The 20,957-nt window shown below is 36.4% G+C and overlaps 1 protein-coding gene and 1 pseudogene across 1 annotated transcript in view; one reads left to right on the top strand and one right to left on the bottom strand.

Moving 5' to 3' along the window:
- Grid1 (glutamate ionotropic receptor delta type subunit 1) overlaps positions 1-20,957 on the top strand; it is a 751,350-nt gene that overhangs the window by 514,393 nt on the left and 216,000 nt on the right. The gene's annotated exons all lie outside the window — the stretch shown is intronic.
- On the bottom strand, positions 12,399-12,884 carry LOC122116603 (annotated as a pseudogene).

Below are 20,957 nucleotides of genomic sequence, written 5' to 3' on the forward strand. Positions count from 1 at the left end.
TTAACTTGAGAAATCAATGCCATCAGATATTCTAAGCACCTTTGAAACTGAGTTCTTTTGCTTAACATTATGTTCCTAAGATCTATTGCTGTGGTCACATGTAGTTTGGGGGGGGGGGGGCATTCATTCAGCCATTCATTGCTTTTATTGTGTTGTTTTGGTGCCAGTACGAGGGCTTGAACTCAGGGCCTCAAGATTTTGTTTGGCTTTTTTTGCTCAAGGTTGACACTCTACCAATGGAACAACACCTCCACTTCTGGATTTTTTGGTGATTAATTGGAGATAAGAGAATCACAGATTTGTCTCCCTGGGCTGGCTTTGAACCACAATCCTCAGATCTCAGCCTTCTGAGTAGCTAGGTTTATAGGCTTGAACCACCAGACCCCAGCTCATTCATTGTTACTGTATTCCAAAATAAAGATTTTGATTGTTCCTTATGTATGATGAAGGTACCAAATCAGGAACTAATATCCTTCGTAAAGGTTGTTCTTCACAGTGACCTTGACAAGGAGGTATGTTGCACAGATGGTCACATGGGGGCAGTACCAGAATCTATCAGGATGCATTAGAAAACATGTAGACTTACAGTTCAAGACTTTCTAGGCTCTTTTTTACTTCTGGAATTGCCTTATACATTTTAAAACTACATTTTAATTTTCCACAAAACTTCAGGATTTTGACTGGACTTGCATTGACTCTCGGGAGTATTCATCTCAATCATATTGAATATAGTATAGCCATCAATTGATTTAGATTTCCTTTAGTTGCCCAGGTAGGTTTTATAGCTTTCATTGTCAAGCTCTGAATGTTTCTTTTTTTTTGTTTCATTTGATTTATTACTAAGTTTCATTTGATTTATCCTAGATATTGATGTTTATCAGTTCATTATCTCTACAGAGTAAACATTCAAACTGATATCCTGCGTATTTATTGTGTGTATATAGAAATTTAATTAGTTTCATTAGTTTATCCTATGTTTGTTGATTTATAGCTTACCCCTAAATTCTTTTGAGTCACCAAATACACAATCCTGTCATCTATGAATAATGGGAGTTTCATTTTTTTTCTAACTGTTCTGCCTTTTATTGATTTCTCTTGTTTTACTGTACTAGAGTGTTTAGTTCAAGTTGAGCAAATATAGTGCTATCCTCATCCTATTTTTTGTCTCAGAGGATAGAGTTTAACAATCCAACTTTTAAATTGTGTTTATTATATAATTATGATAGGTGTTCTTCAGATAAAGACTAATTCCTTAAATACTTAGTTTTTTTAAAATAAGTTTTATTAAGAATGGATATTACAGCCAGGCACTGGTGGCTCATGCTTGTAATCCTAGATACTCAGGAGGCTGAGATCTGAGGATTGCAGTTCAAAGCCAGCCCAGGCAGGAAAGTCCAGGAGACTCTTATCTCCAATAAACCACCAGAAAACCAGAAGTGGCGCTGTGGCTCCAGTGATAGAGTGATCGCCTTGAACTGAAGAGCTGAGGGACAGTGCCAGGCCCAGAGTTCAAGCCCCACGACCGACAAAAAAGAAAAAAAAGGAATGGATATTACATTTTCAATCCATTAAGTTAATTATATCAATTTACATTCTTACTAATTCCTGATAATACAATAAATTATGTGTTGCTCATTGTTCATAAATATTGTACCATTCCATTTTGATCCATTTTTTATTAAATTTTATTTTGAGATTAAAATTCAGTCCTAATAAGTAATGCAGAGGGATCTAACATACCCTCAGTTTCTCCCAATGGCAACATCTTACAATATTACTATACAATAACACAACAAAGATACTGACATTGACACAATCCAGGGGTCTGAGTCTCAGGCTCATTTGTATTTGTGTGGTATACTTGTACATGTAGTTCTTCTTGGTTTCATTGTTGTTAGTGTATTCACATAGAATCATTCTGTCACTGAAAGTCCCCTCCCATTCCTCTTTATAACCTCATCTTCTTCCCTCATGCCTGCCTTCTCTCTACATGGATAACTACTGATAATCAGTTACCTACTAGGGTCCCAACTTCTAATTTTTTTTTGTCCCAATCTCAGGTCTTGAACTCAGGGCATGAGTGCTATCCCTAAGTATTTTGATTCAAGGCTATTGCTTTACTACTTGATCCACAGCTCCAGCTTTTTCAATGGTAATTGGAGATAAGAATCTTACAGATCTTCCTCCCCAGTCTGGCTTCAAACTGTAATCCTCAGTTCTCGATTCATGAGTAGTTAGGATTACAGGTACGAATCACTGGTGCTGGATTCAATTTCTGAAATGTTGACATTATTCAATGCACATTCTATGAAACTAGAAAATTGAGGGGAGGGACTGGATTGGGAGGAATGGGGGAGAATGATGATCAAAATGCATTGTATGTATAATTTGTTAAATGATAATCCCTTTGTCCAACTACTTAATGATAATAAAAATATAATTTAAAAAGTGTGACCTGAATTGAGTCATATATACAGTGTTATAATTTTGTGAATGGCTTTTTTTTTACAGAGTATAGATTCCTGAATTTATCTAAGTTGTAGTATACATCGAGTTTCTTTCTTTTATAGTTGAGTATATTTCAAAGGATGTACTCACTCCCCTGACTGCTTAGCTAGTCATCTATTGAACCATTAGAGGACATCTAGATTCTTTTCAATTCAGGACACTCTGAATAAAGCTGTTATAAGCAATCATTAGTGTATAGGTTTTCTGAGATAAATGTCCAGAGTGAACTTTCTGAGTCATATAGTAATTGCATGTTTAACTGCCAAGTTGTTTTCCAGAGTAACTATATCATTTTACACTTCAGCAATGCAAGAACTGAAGGTACCAGAGAGCTTCTCCACAGTTCCAACAACCTCTGTGTTTATCCCCTACTGTTTTGTCTGGTAATTATACAGAGAGATGGTTTCATGGCTTTAGTGTGTGTGTATGTGTGCGTGCATGCATGTGTGTGTGAGTGAACACCAGTACTGGAGTTTGAGCTAAGATCGTAGATGTTGCCCCTTAGCTTTTTTATGCAGGTCTGGCACTCTACCATACAGCTCTACTTCTGGCTTTTTGGTGGGTACTTGGAGATAAGAGTCTAACAGACTTTCCTGCCCTGCCTGGCTTTGAACTAGGATCTTCAGGTCTGTTTCTTGAATAGTTAGGATTGCATTACCCACTGGATTGACTCTATGCTTTTAGTTATGACTTCCCTAAGGGCTGGTGATATTGAACACTTTTCATGTGCTTATTTGCATTCTAGATGTCTTCTTCAGTTAAATCAAATGCTTTTCCTATATTTTCTATTTGGATTATTCTTTTATACTTTTGAGTTCTGAGAGATCTTGACAGATTCCAGAAATGAATTTTTATTGGATATGTGGTTGAGAGTATTTTATTTCTATTGTCTTTTTCATTCTCTGTTCTTTGTAACTTTTTTTGCAGATTTTTGCAGTTTTGAATTTTGATGCAATTCAGATTATCATGATTACTTTTTTTTTTTCTTTTGTTGATTGTGGGGCCTGAACTCTGGGCCTGGATGCTGTCCCTCAGCTCTTCAGCACAAGGCTAGCACTCTACCACTTCAGCCACAGCACCACTTCTGACTTTTTTTTTTTTTTTGCTTATGTGATGCTGAGGAATCGAACCCAGGGCCTCATGCATACAAGGCAAGCACTCTACCACTGAGCCACTTTCCTAGCCTCACAATTACTTTTTATAGGTGATGCTTTTGGTGTCATCTAAAAGTTCTTTGCTTTTCTCTACATTCCAAGGATTTCTTTCTTATTTTTAAAGGTCTCTCTCTCTCTCTCTCTCTCTCTCTCTCTCTCTCTCTCTCTCTCTCTCTCTCTCTCTCTCACACACACACACACACACACACACACACACACACACACACACACACACACTACATTTAAGCCTATGATCCACTTTGAATTCTTTTTAAAATCTGAAGCTTAGTTTGAGTTATTTTGTTTAGTTTTGCTCGCTAAGGATGCTAATTGCTTTATTACCATTTGTTTATTACCATTTGTTTAAGAGACTGTCCATCTTCCATTAAATCACTTTGAGACTTGGCTATAAGTGAGCTGGGAATTTGTTTCTGAGTGTTATATTGTGTTCATTTGATCATTGTGCCTACCCTCTCGCTAGTACCACACTATTGAGGTCTTTAAATAACTTATTTTTCTTTTTGCTGGTACTGGGGCTTGAACTCAGGGTCTCAAGCAATTTCTTAGCTTTTTTTCTTAAGGCTGGTGTTCTACCACTTGATTAACACCTCCACTTCCAGCCTTTTGTTGGTTATTTGAAGATGAGTCTCATAGACTTTCGTGCCTGGGCTGGCTTTGAACCATGATCCTCAGATCTCCTCAGCCTTCTTGGAGTCACTAGGATTACAATTGTGAACCACCAGGGCTTAGCCACACAGTGCATTCTTGGGGCACATTTGCCAATCGAATAGCAAAGACTTTTGTATTCTAATTTTATATGGTGTCAGGTGTTTACTTTGTTGTACTGTATGTGTCTGATTTTGGTGTCAGGCTAGTACCAGACTCATAAAATAGATTGGAAAGATTTCCTTTGTTCCTATCTCATAGAAACATTGTGTAGAATTGGCTTTAATTTCAATGTTTGATAGAATTCTCCAGTGAAACCATTAGGGCCTGGAGGTTTATTTTTCAGGAACTTTTAAATTACAAATCCATTTCCTTTGATGGTTATTGGACTGTTCTGATTAGCAAGCCCTTCAGGATTGAATTTCAGTTGTTTGTGAGTTTCGAGGATGTGATCCATTTCTTCTAGCTGGTTGATTTAATGTGCATATGTAGCTGTGTGTGAGTCCCCATCTTTGAAATAGCTAGGGTATGGATAATAATGTCTATGTCTTTCCTGACATTGGTGGTTCATCTCTTTGTTAATACTATTTTTGTTAGGATAGCTAGGAAGTGTATCAATTTTGGTGATGTTTATGAAGTCTGACCTTTTGTTTTCCTAGTTTTTTTGGTTACCTTATCCTTTCAATTCCAGTAATTTCTGCTGTTCCCTATATTATTTTAATTTATGCTTGAGTTTATTTAACTTTTGCCCTTTGGATTTCTTCATGTAGATCCTTGGATTATTGGGGACATTTGCCATCCTGTAATGTGAGCATTTAGTGTTATAAATTTTCTCCCATCAGAGCCTTTTAAAGCTGTATTATACACATTGTAATAAGTTATTTTTATGCAGTTCTATGTCCTTTGTGAATATTTTTCAGACTTCCTGTCTGACTTATAGGTTATTTTTAAAATGTTAATTTCCACTTGCCTATGAATTTTTCTTTTTCTTTTGTTTTCTAATAGATTCTTGTCTGATTTTATGATGGTAAGGGGCCATACTCTGTTTGATATCAATTGTTGTAAATTTGTTGAGGTTTTAGTGATCCAGATTATGGTCTTTGGCAGTCTGAAAAAAGTGTGCATTCTGTTGATATTGATGGAGTGTTTTATATAGGTTTATTAGGTACACTGACTATTGGTTGATTGTGTTGAGGATTTCAGTATCTTTGTTGACCTCTAGTCTAACAAATGCAGGAATGTAAAGTAAGCCAGGCCCAAAGAAACATAGGTCCCATGGTTTCCCTTATTTGCAATAACTAGTATATGTCTGAGTCAAGCAGAAAAGGTCAGATAAGTTGATGTTAGGGAAATGAACACTAAGATATGTATTCAAATGTTTTTTTCTTTCAAAATTGTTTCTAACACATTTATAAGATTATTTCTTTGTTGCTTTGTATGTCCCTCCCCCACGGTATAACCCCTGCTTTCACTGTATTTGATGTTATTATAAGTTGTGGAGGGGAAGGGCAAAAACAAATCGTTTAAATAGAGATATAGGTGGACCCATTGCAACAATGAGATGTACAAGTCGTTATGTTGAAAATGAACATTACAACTTTGGTGGGGGCAGGGAAGATTGGGTGGGGGGAGGCAGGGAGGATGGGAAGGGATGGGAAGGAGAAACAAAGGAGGAGGCTACAATGCTTGATAAGAAATGTACTCATTATCTTGCCCATGTAATTGTAACTCCTCTGTACAGTATTTCCACAATAAAAAAAATGCAGGAATGGAGTGTTGAAGTTCCTAACAATATTTATAATTTAATCTTTTTCTCTCAACTTCATTAATTTTTGCCTTAGTCGTTTTGAGTGTCTCTTGTTTGGTGCATATTCACGTAGGCTCATTTTGTCTTCCTTATCGATTGTCTATTTTTATGCCATGTAATATCTTTTATTTCTGGGATCCTATTTATCTGATACTAATACAGCCACTTGTACTTTTAAAAAGTAATTTTTCACGTAGTGTATGTTTGCTTTCTTTTACTTTGGACCACTTATATGTCTGTCTTTGAAATGAACTTCAAATAATCCAAGGTTGGGTCATTTTAGAAATTAACTATGCATTGTTTATTGGTGTGTTTATATCATTAAAATTTAAGGCAATTATCAATTAAACATTTAAATATGCGCTCAATCATAGTTTTATTCATTGTTTACATTTATTAGTTGTTTACATTTCGGTTTCCTTTTCTTACCTTCCTATGAATTACTTGCATATTTGAAGGACTCAATCTTGATTTATTTATAGTGTTTTGGGTATTTATTTTTGTAACATCTTATTTATATTTTCTCTGTGTAGTATAATATACACTTAAGACTTACCATGGTCAACTGGTCTCAACATTTTACCACTCAAAGTGGAAATTTTATTGTCTTTGGCATCTATCCTTTATTATGAATCCTTTTAGATATTAGTTAAGGATCAGATGGGTTTACAATTTCTGTTTAATCTTAAAATGAAGTTTATAAAACTTTTAGGAAGGATTGATTTTCACTGTGTGTGAGTATTGATTCTGGGGTTTGAACTCACGGCCTGGGTGCTGTCTCTTAGCATTTTCATTCAAGGTGGGTGCTCTACTACTTGATCCATTGCTTCATTTCTGGCTTTCCAGTGTTTAATTGAAGAGTTTCTGAACTTTCCTGCATGGGCTGACTTTAAACTATGATCCTGAGATCTCAGCCTCCTGAGTTGGTAGGATGCAAAGGCATAAGCCATTGGTACTTGGTTTAGTAGTGCTTTTTACAATAAATCTTCCATTTTAACTGATGTCAAATACTATACCCTGAAGTATAATTTTATTTTAGTCATATTTACATATATTTCAGTCATCTCTCAAATTATTTGTATTTTCTTTTATTTTTCTATAATTTTCTTTTCTTTTTGAATGTATTACTTTGTTTTCTATAAACTTATTGAGGTATACTTAACACATTAGTCACTGCATCCATTTTAACTGTGTATTTCAAAGACTTTTAGCAACTGTATGGAAGGAGAAAGGAAGCTTAATAATTTGTGAATATTGTAAATGTTTGTTTCAATGAGCTTCAAATACACAAAGGTATACAAATCTACATATAACTTAATGTATATATAAATGTGTGTGTATTTATAACAATGTTATATATATGGCATATATATGCTATCAAGATAACAAATACTTGCATCATTCCAACATTTTCCTGTGTATCTCTTGCTTTAACAGCATCCTTAGTCAACCACAAATCTGCTTTCTATTGCTACAGCTTATTGAGTTTCCTAGAGTTTTATATAATTAGAATTCTATGTTATGTACTAGAACTTTATATAAATAGAATTCTACACCATGTGAGCTTTATCTACTCTTTACCCTAGAAAAAGGACTTAGGGATTCATCTATGCTATGGTGTTTAGAAAGCCCTTTCTTTGGGCTGGGAAGGTGGCTCAGTGGTAGAGTGCTTGCCTTGCATGCATAAGGCCCTGGGTTCGATTCCTCCGCACCATATAAGCAGAAAAAATCAGAATTTGCACTGTGTCTCAAGTGGTAGAATGCTAGCCTTGAGCTGAAGAGCTGAGGAACAGTGCCCAGGCCAGACGACTGACCAAAAAAATTTCCAAGAAACACAAAAACAAAACAATAACCCAGAAAGTCCTTTCTTTTTTATTATTGTGTAAGTTTATGATGTGGAAATGCCATAGTTTATTCATCTGTTCACCTATTGGTGGGCATTTGTTGTTCTGGATTTGACTATTTTCAATTAAACTAGTATAGCATTGTATAAAAAATCATCATGTGAGCATATGATTTTTTAAAGAATAAAGATGAAATATGGTTTTTTTAAATTAATGTCTGAAATAGAGATAAGGCTTTTGAAAAACTACACTAGTAGACTTTGAGCATATGACTTTATTTCTCTTAGATAAAAATCAGTTTAATTGTTTAAAAAAAACCAAGAATTTTGAAGCTTTCTTCCAAGTTGCTCTTCAGTTTTTAGTCCCTTCCCCCAGCAGTGTATTAGAACTTCAATTTTTCCCGTATTCTTGCCTATCTTGATATAGATAGGTTTAAAATGGTTAGCCGTTATGGTTTGAAATTAAAGAAAATATTTTTAGATTTTTCAGAACTGGAAAAACAGAACAGAAAATTCTTGTATTTGTTTCTCTCATCTCGTGTGTGTGTGTGTGTGTGTGTGTGTGTGTGTGTGTGTGTGCGTGTGCGAGCGTACGCATGCGAGCGTGCGTATGTACTGTGACTTAAACTCCAGGCCCTGAACTCTTGCTCAGCTTTCTTTCACTCAGGACTGGAACTTCCATCACTTGAGTCATGCTATGCCTCCACTTTTTTTTTCTTTTTGCTGGTTAATTGGGGACAAGGGTCTGTGCAGGTTAGCTTTGAATTGTGATCCTTAGATCTTAGCATCCTGAATTGCTAGGATTACAGACATGAGCCACCAGCACCATACTCGTTTAGTTTCTTGTAATGTTAACATGCTAACATGACAATTTAACATCTATCAAAACCAACAATTGAACCTTGAAATAATGCTATTCACTATGAACTCTATTCTGAGATCAGACTCTGATGATCTGGATATCAAGATCTTGTCTACTTCCCTACCAATGGTATTGCTCTTTCAGGATATTTTTCTTTTTCCAGAAGGCCAAGTAGCCTTTGTTTATTGTGGCTTCTTAGCCTCTGCCAGTCTATGACAGTTTCTCACATTTGTTTTGTTTTGTGTTTGAAATCTTTATAGAGTAGAGAATCAGGTACTTTGAGAAAAGCCTTTCAAAGTGAGTTTATCTCTTAGTTAAATGGGAGCTGTGTATTTTTGGGAAGAGCACAGGTGAGCTGAATGGCTCTTTCCACTGCATAGGGACTGGAGTACTTGACATCGCACATCGCTCATGATGTTAACATCAATCGCTTGTTTACAAGGGTGTCTTTGAGGTTTCTGTAACATAAAGTGACTATTTTCTTCTTCATCAATTATTCACTAGAAGCAAGTACTAAGTCCAGATAAGTTGGAGGAAAGTAGCATTGAGCTCCAGTGTTTAATATGAGGTAGATCAAAACTTTGTAGCATCAAGCATCATCACAATAACTAATAAATATCTAGGGAAAGATACCTGGAAGCTATTAACACAATAACTAATAAATATCTAGGGAAAGATACGTGGAAACTATTAAAGTATCATTTTTTTTCTCTTGAAAAGGTTTCTTTCTTTTTCTTTTTTTCTTTTTTTTTCTTTCTTTTTTTACAGATTTTAGGAATTATCAGTGAATCCTACCTGTGCTATAATTTTGGTGCTTTGAAATTTTGCATTCTGGGCTGGGAAGGTGGCTCAGTGTTAGAGCGCTTGCCTTGCATGCATGAGGCCCTGGGTTCGATTCCTCAGCACCACATAAGCAGAAAAAAAAGCCGGAAGTGGCACTGTGGCTCAAGTGGTAGAGTGCTAGCCTTGAGCTGAAGAGCTGAGGGACAGTGCTCAAGCCCAGAGTTCAGCGCCCTCCCCCCCCCCCAAAAAAAAGAAAGAAATTTTGCATTCTTTGAGAGTCTTCTGTAAGAAAGATTAGCCTCTTTCTACATCTGTTTATTCAAACGTGCATGGGTTACTTAGGGGACTCTGGGTTACAGTTAAATAGTAGTGCAAAATCATCCCAACTTTGCTGCCTGGGATCAACTTCAAGTTCTGTTCTGGACATGTCCTCTGATCACTTTGGAGAATTGCTTTATGTTCTGGTGCTTAGGACACTCTGGACACATTTTGGATCATCATATCTTCAAGGAATTCAGATTTGTTTACTAGGCAATGGTTATAGAAATGAAAATCTGGATGGTGAAGATGCCTGTTGTTACTGAGATATACGAGCTTCTATGACCATTTGGCATGCCAAATGAGGAACTGTAAACATATATTGACTCATGCAAACATACAAACCTACATTTCTGAATCTGCCTCTTTTTTTGGTGGGTGAGTCCGATCGTGGGGCCTGAACTCTGGGCCTGGGCGCTGTCCCTCAGCTCTTCAACTCAAGGCTAGCACTCTACCACTTGAGCCACAGCGCCACTTCCGACTTTTTTTTTCTTATGTGGTGCTGAGGAATCGAACCCAGGGCCTCATGCATGCAAGGCAAGCGCTCTACCACTGAGCCACTTTCCCAGCCCCCTGTATCTGTCTTTATGTACCTGTATATTATCTGTCTTATCCCTGTTGCTTTCTCTCTGTCATTTATATGACTACATTTGGCTATTGCCTATTTATCAATCACCTATGTATGTATGGTTTGTCTACTATGTATCTATTTATGTATGCTTGCATATATCAACTGGCCTACCTATATTCTTCTGATCTCTTTATCTTTATCTTCTATATATCTATGTATACATTTATGTATCTACCCATTCATTTACTTATATATCAATGTTTCTATGTACCTATCTACCACCTGTCCATGCTTCTATTATCATCTATCTATATAACTAGCTCTCATCTACCACTCATCTATCTCTCTATATATGGATTTATCTGTCTATGCTCATTATGGCCATCTGTGTATGCTTTTGCATGAGTGTGTAAAGGTATTTACAAACAGATAAAGTACACATTCACACATGTCTCTTTAAGTAATAAGGTATTCTAATCCAATCATGATTGGTTTATTTTAGTATTCTGTCCTTGCTTATTTCTGACTGTTAGAAATGTGTAGGTTATTTACTTATTTGTTCAACCCTTGAATATATCTCATGTCAGAATTGCTAATCAGTAGGCTCGTGAGAAACGAATTTGCCAACGAAAGGACAGTGTTTAACTATAGTTCTTTTGGTATTTAGTTTCACAGTATCCAAGCAAAACACAATTTCCCAAAGCTACTTAGGTCAAGTCCCTTTTCTCTTTCTGCCTTCAGTGAGGTTATGCCTTACATTTATAATGCAGTTAGATTCACGTTTTCATGGCCTGCTTCCCATCCTGGGATCTGCTGACATTCTGACTTTAAATTAAATAAATCACTATACAGTAGAGTTTGCTCTTGTCAGTATATAGTTCCATGGATTTTGTAGTGTATATCACTCTGCAGCTTCATCATTTGTAACATTGCTTTGTGCAGCCAGTTCTTGTTTGACCCATGTACCCCTCCCACCCCTCCACCCCTCACCCCTGCCTCCAGTGACAACCAGACCGTATAATTTTGACTTGGCCAGAATATAAATGGATGTGTAAGCCCTTGGAGTCTTTTTTAGTTTGGCAAAATCTATTTAAAACTTACCTACACTATTCTGTAATTTAATGTTAATTCTTTTTATTACTGACTAATATTCCATCTTGTGGGTGTACCAGTTTGTTTATTCTTTCCATTTTTGAAGGACGTTTTGGTTATTTCCAGTTTTTTTTGACATTTACACATAAGAGTACTAACTAACGTTTGTATAAATATTTTTATGTGAATATGCATATTAATTCATTTGGATAAATGCTTTGAAGTGGGATTGATGGGACATATGGTGTGTATTTATTTTTCTAAGGAACTGCCAAACTCTTTATGTGATGGGCAATTTTGCATTTCTATCAGTAATTAATTATTCTTGTTGCTGAAATCATCTCCAGCATTTGGTGCCTTCAGTTTATTATTAATAATTGTTATTATTATTAATTTTAACCATTCTAATTGCTGTATTATAGGGCCTCCTGATAGTGTTAATTTGCATTATGCTGTTGTCTAGTGGAGCTGAACATCAATTTACATCTTACTCTTATAGTCTCTATATCTTTTTTTTAAACTCTCATTCCACCCTCCCCCGTTCTTTGTCTTTTGTGCTGGTACTGAGGTTGCAATTCATGATCTTGTGCTCTCACTCAGCTTTTTCATTCAAAGTTGAGCCATACTTCTAGTTCTGGATTTTTACCAGTGAATTGTAGATAATAACTTCTCAGATTTGTCTGGGCTGATCTCAATCCACAATCCTCAGATCCTAGACTCCCATGTAACTGGGATTACAGGTGTGAATCACTCATGCCTGGCCTCTTTTTTGTTTTTTTAGATGATGCCTTTTATTAATTCATACACAATCACTTGTCTTCTGGTTTGTTGAAACAGTGAGACAGCACTTGCACAGTAATGCCTGTCAAAGTGGCTACCCATAAAAACCCCAGCACCACATTCATCTAAAGGGCATTCTCGACAAAGACGGCTAATTTTGCCATTTTCATCCTCCTTATGTATTTCAGGACAGCCAATTTAACCTTCTTTCTCTTAGGCTTCTTCTTAGGAGTGGTGTAAGACTTCTTCTTCCTTTTCTTAGCGCCACCCCGAAGTCTCAATACTATATGAAGAGTGGACTCCCTTTGAATGTTGTAGTTGGATAAAATATGTCCGTCTTCCAGCTGCTTACCAGCAAAGATTAGTCTTTGCTGATCAGGTGGAATTCCTTCCTTATCCTGGATCTTGGCCTTTACATTTTCTATAGTATCTTAGGGTTCAACTTCGAGTTATAATGGTTTTCCCTGTAAGGGTTTTGACAAAAATCTGCATCCTGGCAGTGGTCCCACCACTGATGGTGATAATCAGAAAAGGTGCCTGACCTCTTATGTTCATTTTTAAGATAGAATTATTTGATGTATTGTTGTAGAAATGTAAGCATTCATTGTTTGTACATGCTTTCTTGATATAAGTTATTCAATGCATATGTGTTTATGTGTTGTAAAACACTTATTTCCACATTTGTCTTTTCATTATCTTAATAGTTTTGTGTGTTTGGTTTTTGGTGCCAGTCCTAGGGCTTGAACTCAGGGCTTGGGCACCATCCCAGAGCTTCTTTTGTTCAAAGCTAGTACTCTACCACTTGAGCCATACCTCCATTTCTAGTTTTTTTGAGTAATTTTTAGTGGAGATTAGAATATCACAGATTTTCCTGTCTGGCCTGGCTTCAAACCCCGTGATCCTCAGATCTCAGCCTCTTGAATAGCTAGGATTACAGGTGTGAGCCACCAGCAGCTGGCATTTTCTTAATAGTTTTTTATGAAGCAAGCATGATTTAAATTTTGATATATTTTGATATATTTCAAATTATTATTACTAGCATGTATACTTACATATATACACATGTGTATATGTAGCTTTTACAGATTATGATTTTTTGAAGCCATATCAAACATCTCTAGAAATTTGGAAAATTTTATATTTTAAGACTGTGGTTCAGTTGAAGTTTTTATCCACTAACCTTGATCAATTTGCCTTTTTTCCTTTTTAAAATTGTCTTAAAATAGGTGTACAAAGGGGTTTCAATGCAACCTATCAGTTTATAATAAACACACTACATCCTGATCAGTGTCACCCCTTCCATCATTTGTTTTCTATCTGTCGTAATCCCCTCATCTCCTTAAGTGACCTAGGTCCATTTTCATACATGTACACTGAATACTATGACTGCATTTGACCATACTTTCCTTTACATTCACCTTCACGCCCCTCCCCTTAATTCTCACCTTCTCTGACAAAACACATTTCAACTTACTTGTTAATAAAGCAGTAGCTTTTTACATAATTTTTTGGGATTTTCTCCATAAGCAATCATTGCATCTGTGACAGTACTATTTTTTTCTTTCCAATCTTTCTTTTGATTATTTTTCCATTGGGAATGATGGAATGCAGAGTCCTTCCCTTGTTCCTTCCTTGGGGAGATAGCATTCAGCCTGTTATGTGTAAGTACAAAATTAGTTTATATATATTTTTTTTCTAGAAAGCCTTCATTAGGTCAAGGAAATTCTTCCCTGTTCTTACTTTATTGAAAGGTTTTGTTAAAATCATAATTAGATGTTGAATTTTGTTGAATGTTTTCCAAAATAATTATATGCTTTTTCTTTTCTTTTAGTTTTCTAGTATCATTTGATGAATTCTAGTTATTGATTATTGTGTGTTACACTTCTGAAACAAATGCTACTTTGTCATGGTGCATTATGGGTATTTTGTTCTATATTTTGGTCCTCCATAACCCTTTTCTTTTGAGCTATTTGAATATTTATATATACTTTATTGTATGTATTTTATTTTAGGATATATTCTGCGTTAGTAATATTTATGGGAAATATTAAGAGTTTATATTTTATCACTTTACATGAAATTAGATACTATGTGGCATACGGGTTTTTATAACTCTCCTCTCTTATCCTTATGCTAGTTTGAATGATAATTATTATGGTTGTTTGTACCCATTGAAGCTTCTACTACAGAATGTGATTTGTTTATTTCAATAGTCACATTTAAAAGTACTTAAAAATAATGTTTCATTATTTATCTTATTTTTGTTCATTCCTGATGATCTATTTCCTGATATTGTTTTACTTTGCCCAGAGCCATTATCTTAACATTTATACTGCAGGACTGCTAGATAAAAGAAATCTCTTCATTGTCCTTCTTCTGAGAAAAGATCTTAATTGTTGATTATTCCTGAAGGATATTTTCACTGAGTATAAAGTTCTGTGCTGATCCTGGGTGGCTCATGCCTGTAATCCTAGCTACTCAAAACACTGAGATACTGGTTCAAAGCTGGCCAAGCAGGAATGTCTGTGAGACTTGTATCTTTAACATCTTCAAGTAACCACCAAAAAGCTGGAAGTGGAGCTGTGGCTGAAGTAGTAGAGAGCCAGCCTTGAATGAAAAAACTAAAGGACAGCAACCCTAAGCTAAGCCTCAGCACTGGTACACACACACACACACACACACACACACACACACACACACACACACACACACACACACACACACACACTCACACACACACGCATGCACACTCTGGCTGACAGTTATTTCATGCAGGATAATGTATTTTAAATATCTTGATATCCTGTTCTGTTTTATCCTGGTCCCCCTATCTTCTTGGGAGAAGTCTATGTAAATCCAATCATTTTCTTTTGGTTTTCAGCAATTTGATTAAGATGTGACTAGACGTGTTTTGTTTCCCGTGTTTATATATTTTTGGAGTTTACAGAGAGCCTGAAATCTGTAAATATATCTTTTTGTTGTTGGTGGTGGTGGTTGTGGGGCTTGAACTCTGGGCCTGGGCACTGTCCCTGCGCTCTTCAGCTCAAGGTTAGCGTTTTTTACCACTTGAGCCACAGCGCCACTTCTGGTTTCCTGGTGGTTTATTGGAGATAAGAGTCTCATGGAAGAATGTTCCATGGATTCCTAGTTTTTTCAGAGCCTTCATCATAAAGGGGTATTGGATCTTGTCAAATGTTTTTTCTGCATCTATTGAGATGGTTCTTATCCTTGCTCTTGTTGATATGATAAATTATATTAATTGATTTGCATATATTGAACCAGCTCTGCATCCCTGAAATGAATCTTGTTTGATTGTGGTGTATGATTTTTTGGATGAATTGTTGAAGTCGATAGGGCAAAATTTTGTTGAGAAGTTTTGCATCAATGTTCATCAAAGAAATGGGTCTATAGTTCTCTTTCATTAATGACTCCCTGCCTGGTTTGGGGATGAGGATTATGCTGGCATCATAGAAAGAGTTCGGTAGTGAACTTTCTCTTTCAATTTCATTGAAGAGTTGGAGGAATATTAGTGTGAGCTCTGCTTTGAAGGCCTTGTAGAATTCTGCTGTAAATCCATGTGGTCCTGGGCTTTTCTTAGATGGGAGGTCTTTTATTGCTGTCTCTATCTCAACCCAGATGCCCCTCAGTCCTCAGTGGATGAATGGATCAAGAAAATGTGATACACACACACACACACACACACACACACACACACACACACACATGCACACGCACACACACAATGGAATTCTATGCCTCCATCAGAAAGAATGACATTGCCCCATTTGTTAGAAAATGAAAAGACTCGGAAAAAAACTATATTAAGTGAAGTAAGCCAGGCCCAAAGAAACATAGGTCCCATGGTTTCCCTTATTTGCAATAACTAGATATGTCTGAGACAAGCAGAAATGGCCAGAAAGTTGATGTTAAGTGAACTCCAAGATAAGGACTCAAATGGTTTTTCTTTCTTGCTATTGTTTTTAACCTATTTATAAGATGATTTTTATTGTGAAAATACTGTACAGAGTGGTTACAATTACATGGGAAAGATAATGAGTACATTTCTTACGATGACTTTTTTTTTTGCTTTGTATATGTCCCTCCCCCATGGTATAACCCCTTCTTTCACTGTATTTGATGTTAGTATAATTTGGGGAGGGGAAGGGGAAAAACAAATGTTTAAATAGGGATACAGGTGGACCCATTGAAACAATGAGATGTACAAGACGTTATGTTGAAAAACGAACTTTACAACTTTAGTGGGGGTGCGGGGGGAGGGGGGAATGTAGGGCAGGGATGGTAAGGGGAAACTAAGGAGGAGGCAACAATGCTTAATAAGAAATGGACTCAATACCTTGCTCATGTAATTGTAACCCCTCTGTATGGCATTTTCACAATAAAAAAAAACCTTACTAATAAAAAAAAGAGTCTCATGGACTTTACTGCCTGGGATGGCTTTGAACCACGATCCTCAGATCTCAGCCTCCTGAGTAGCTAGGATTACAGGCATGAGCTACCAGCACCTGGCTTAAATATGTATCTTTTTTTTTTTTTACCAAACTTGGAAGCTTTTCTACAATTACTGCTTTAAATGTATTTGTGTGAGAAAAACCTTTCAGTTTTCTCTCTTTTGCAGTTCAAATAGCTTATATAGTACAAATTGTGGTGTAAACTAATAGATCTTTGAGCCTCTGATCTTTCTTTTTCAGTCTTTAATTTTCAACTCAAATAGTTTCTGTTGCCCTATATTCAAACATAGGGAATAGGGCTGTATGTGTGCTATTTTGTTCCATTACTTGTCACCAACACTTAGCCACCACCACACTGGTTCACAAGGGACCTCGTAAAAGAAAAAGCTGAGAGAGAACACAGGGAGACTCTCTCTGTCTCTCTGTCTCTCTGTCTGTCTGTCTGTCTGTCTCTCTCTCTCTCTCTCACACACACACACACACACACACACACTCCCCTTGCTCCCACCCCTCCCCCAGAGTTTGCTTTGGCAGTTTATTTCTCTAGTTCGAGCTCTTTTACAAAATGTATCTGTGTTTCTTCACCTTTTCTCTGCATTGGATCTAGAATGATTGTCCCAATGAGGATAAGATGACTGTAGCAGGGTCTTGCTATCATCCCAAAACTAGAGCTTTAGCCACGTGTGTTTTATTTTTTTAACGTCTTTGTATTATCTCTAGTCATATAGAGGGGTTTCATTCCAACATGTCACTTTTTAAGTACAATTCATCTTAATCAGGGTCATCCCTTTCAGAATTCTCCCATCTCAGCACCACATCCATTCCCCACACACATATAAAATATTATGACTACATTTGCCGACCCTTTCTTTCTCCATTTTTCTTCTCTCTTTTCTTGTCCCACTCCCCAATACTAAAATTTCCAGTTTCTTTGCCTTCCTTTTGTTAGACTGTACGTTAGTTGTTCAAAGTAGTTAACACCATCGGACTTCCCTTGCATATACCATAATTTACTTGATATGCGTGTAGGCATAGGACCCTGTATATTTTTACATATTTATAGTTCATATTTATATGTGATTTACAGATTTATAATTTAGATCTAACTTCCTCACATGAGAGAAAACATGTGCTCTTTGTTTCACTGAGCTTGACTTAATACAAAACATAGAACTACTCTATGCCCCAGCGATTCTATTCTTGGGCATTTATTCAAAAGATTGTAAGTCAGGATACAGTAAAGACACTGGCCATGTTCATGGCCACTGCTGCACTATTTACCATAGCCAAGAAATGGAAACAACCCAGATGCCCTGCAGTGGATAAGTGAATCAAGAAAATGTGGTATGCATCCAATGAAATTGTACTCAGCCATCAGGATGAATGAGATGGATGGAGCAATCGTAAATGTTTTAAATAGATTAAGAGAAGAAAAGAGATTGTTAAGTGTTGCCAGCTACCATCTTCAGGAGAGTTTCTTCTTTTCAGGAAGCACCATGTTATTTATTCCTGATATACATGTATCACTTTCTATTATGGTGTAATCATATCAGTGGTATGCGGTGTGTGTATGCTGTCAGTGGCAAACCTTGGCCATCACTTTTTGAAGGATATTTTACGGACCTCAAATTCCAGGTTCCTATTTCCTTTTCTTTCATCAGTTAACAGAAGAAATTTTATGTTCTATCATCTCAATTGATTTATTTGAGATGTTAGTTATCACTATATGTCTGCTTCTTTCTTGAGAGTACAGTATAGTTTTCTCTTTAACTGGAGATATTCTCTGCATTTCATCTTCACAAGTTGTCTGTAATGTATCTAGGTATTTGTGCTTTTCTTTCCCACCATCCTACTATATTTGTTGAATCAATTTCCAATCAGATTGGGGAAATTCACATCCATTATTTTCTTTGACGCTATTTGAATCTTTTCTTCTTTTGCACACTAGTTAAATATTTGTGAGACAGGTAAGGAAGAAACTCATGACTTAGGCTCTCTGGTTTTTCTTCTCCATTAATTTTTTTCAGTGCTTTAGTTGAATGTTGGGTATACACATATCTTGGAACTCTCTAAAGCTATATATTTATGTAGTTTAGTTAGTTTTTCTGTTGATTGAATGAATATTCAGTGAATATTTAATTTTACAGATTTGACTATTTTTAATTCGTTAATGGCTGCACCTTACCAGTTCATATTTTTTCAGCTTTTCACTCAGCTTTCCTCATTTCCTCTATTGTCTACACATTCAGGATGTACACATGATTATTTACATGGACTAGTCTGTTGGCTTTTCTAGCTTTATCTTAAAATTCTAATTTTAACCATTGTTTTATTTCTTGATTATCAGTAATCCATATTCTGTCACATGCATGCTAACAATTTTTCTTATCTTGAGCACTGTGGAATGCATGTCATAAAGGTTTGGACCTATTTTACCTTTTCCTAATGATAGTAGATTGTTGTACTAAAAGATGCCAAAGTCTGAACAAATGGTCTTCATCAAAGGAGGTTTGGCTCCCCAGTGTGCTGTGTTAGTGGTTCCTCACTATCAGAACAAAACCACACTGAGGTCTGGGCCTCCCCGCTATTCACCAGAAAGTCATTGGCATTCATAAAGGTGTTACTTTGGGCCTGAAGTTTGACATGTCTCTATTGAAATAGCTCTCTCTGACTCCTTTTGCCTTATAGGTGATCAAATACTTCTGGACTCCTCGATGAGCATCTTAGAAGTCCTATGAGATCTTGAGTATAATTTTTACAGGGGCACTTTGGAGGTTTCTTGTGTGTGTGTGTGTGTGTGTGTGTGTGTGTGTGTGTGTGTGTGTGTGTGTGTGTGTGTGTGTGTGTGTGTGTGTGTGTGCTGGTCCTAGGGCTTGAACTCAGGCCTGGACACTGTCTTGAGCTGTTTAGCTCAAGGTTAGCACTCTATTGGTTGAGCCACAGCTCCACTTCTAACTTTTGCTAGTTATGGAGATCAGAGTCTCATGGACTTTTCTGCCTGGCCTGGTTTTCAACCACAAATCTTAGATCTCAGCCTCCTGAGTACTAGATTTACAGGTGTGAGGTCACCAGCTCCCAGAAACAAACTCTAATTTTGTTTCCTCTTCCTAGAGAGACTGTTCCATGCCTGTGCTTAATTTGTATGGAAAAGGACCTCATGTCAGAAAATCTGGGGAGTATGGAGTCTCTCTCAGCTTGTTCATTATTTGTAAATTGGTCCTATGCTGATTTATATGTGATGCTTAAAAGCATTTATTTTGTGCATTGTAAAAGACTTTATAGTTGTTTGCTGTGGGAAGTTCTCTTATTATATGATTCTGTCTCATATTTATTTATATCTCCCTGAAGTATTGTTCACTTTATATACTTTTAAACATTCAAGTAAGGATGTCATATAAATATTCTCCTTGGAGTTATTTTTAAATTCGATGTTATTACATTAATAAAGATTATTATGAGTGTGGCTAAGTGGTTTTATTTTAAGAGCTGTCTAATATCTTATTTTCTAAGCATATGACTTATCCGTCTATTGCCTTAGACATGGATGCTTGGTTTGTTTCTATTTATCTTTTTTGTCCATTCCAAAGTTATTGCTATGAGCATCAGCTCACTTGCATGTGTGTTTATGTATATAACTCTCTCTTGACTATGAACACTGATAGAATTGCTGGGTAATGTGAATAATCAACTTTAAAGTCATCTTATGATTATAGTATTTTTAGAATGCTTATATTAATTTTGTCCCCATATATATGCATGTATATACATATATATATATATATATATATGTATCCTATTGATTTACATAGTGTGTGTGTGTGTGTGTGTGTGTGTATGTGTACTGGTCTTGGTACTTGAATGCAGAGCCTTTGGCTCTGTCTCAGAATTCCTTTGCTCAAGGCTAGTGCTGTACCATTTGAGCCACAGCTCCACTTCCAGCTTTTTCTGGTAGTTTTTTTGGGGGGAGGGGGTCCGGTCGTGGGGTCTGGGTGCTGTCCCTCAGCTCTTCAGCTCAAGGCTAGCTCTCTACCACTTGAGCCACAGCACCACTTCCGGCTTTTTTCTTTTTGCTTATGTGGTGCTGAGGAATCAAACCCAGGGCCT

The sequence above is a fragment of the Dipodomys spectabilis genome, unplaced genomic scaffold, assembly GCF_019054845.1.
Source record: "Dipodomys spectabilis isolate Male_0828 unplaced genomic scaffold, ASM1905484v1 ptg000136l, whole genome shotgun sequence".
In the NCBI taxonomy this organism is placed as follows: Eukaryota; Metazoa; Chordata; class Mammalia; order Rodentia; family Heteromyidae; genus Dipodomys; species Dipodomys spectabilis.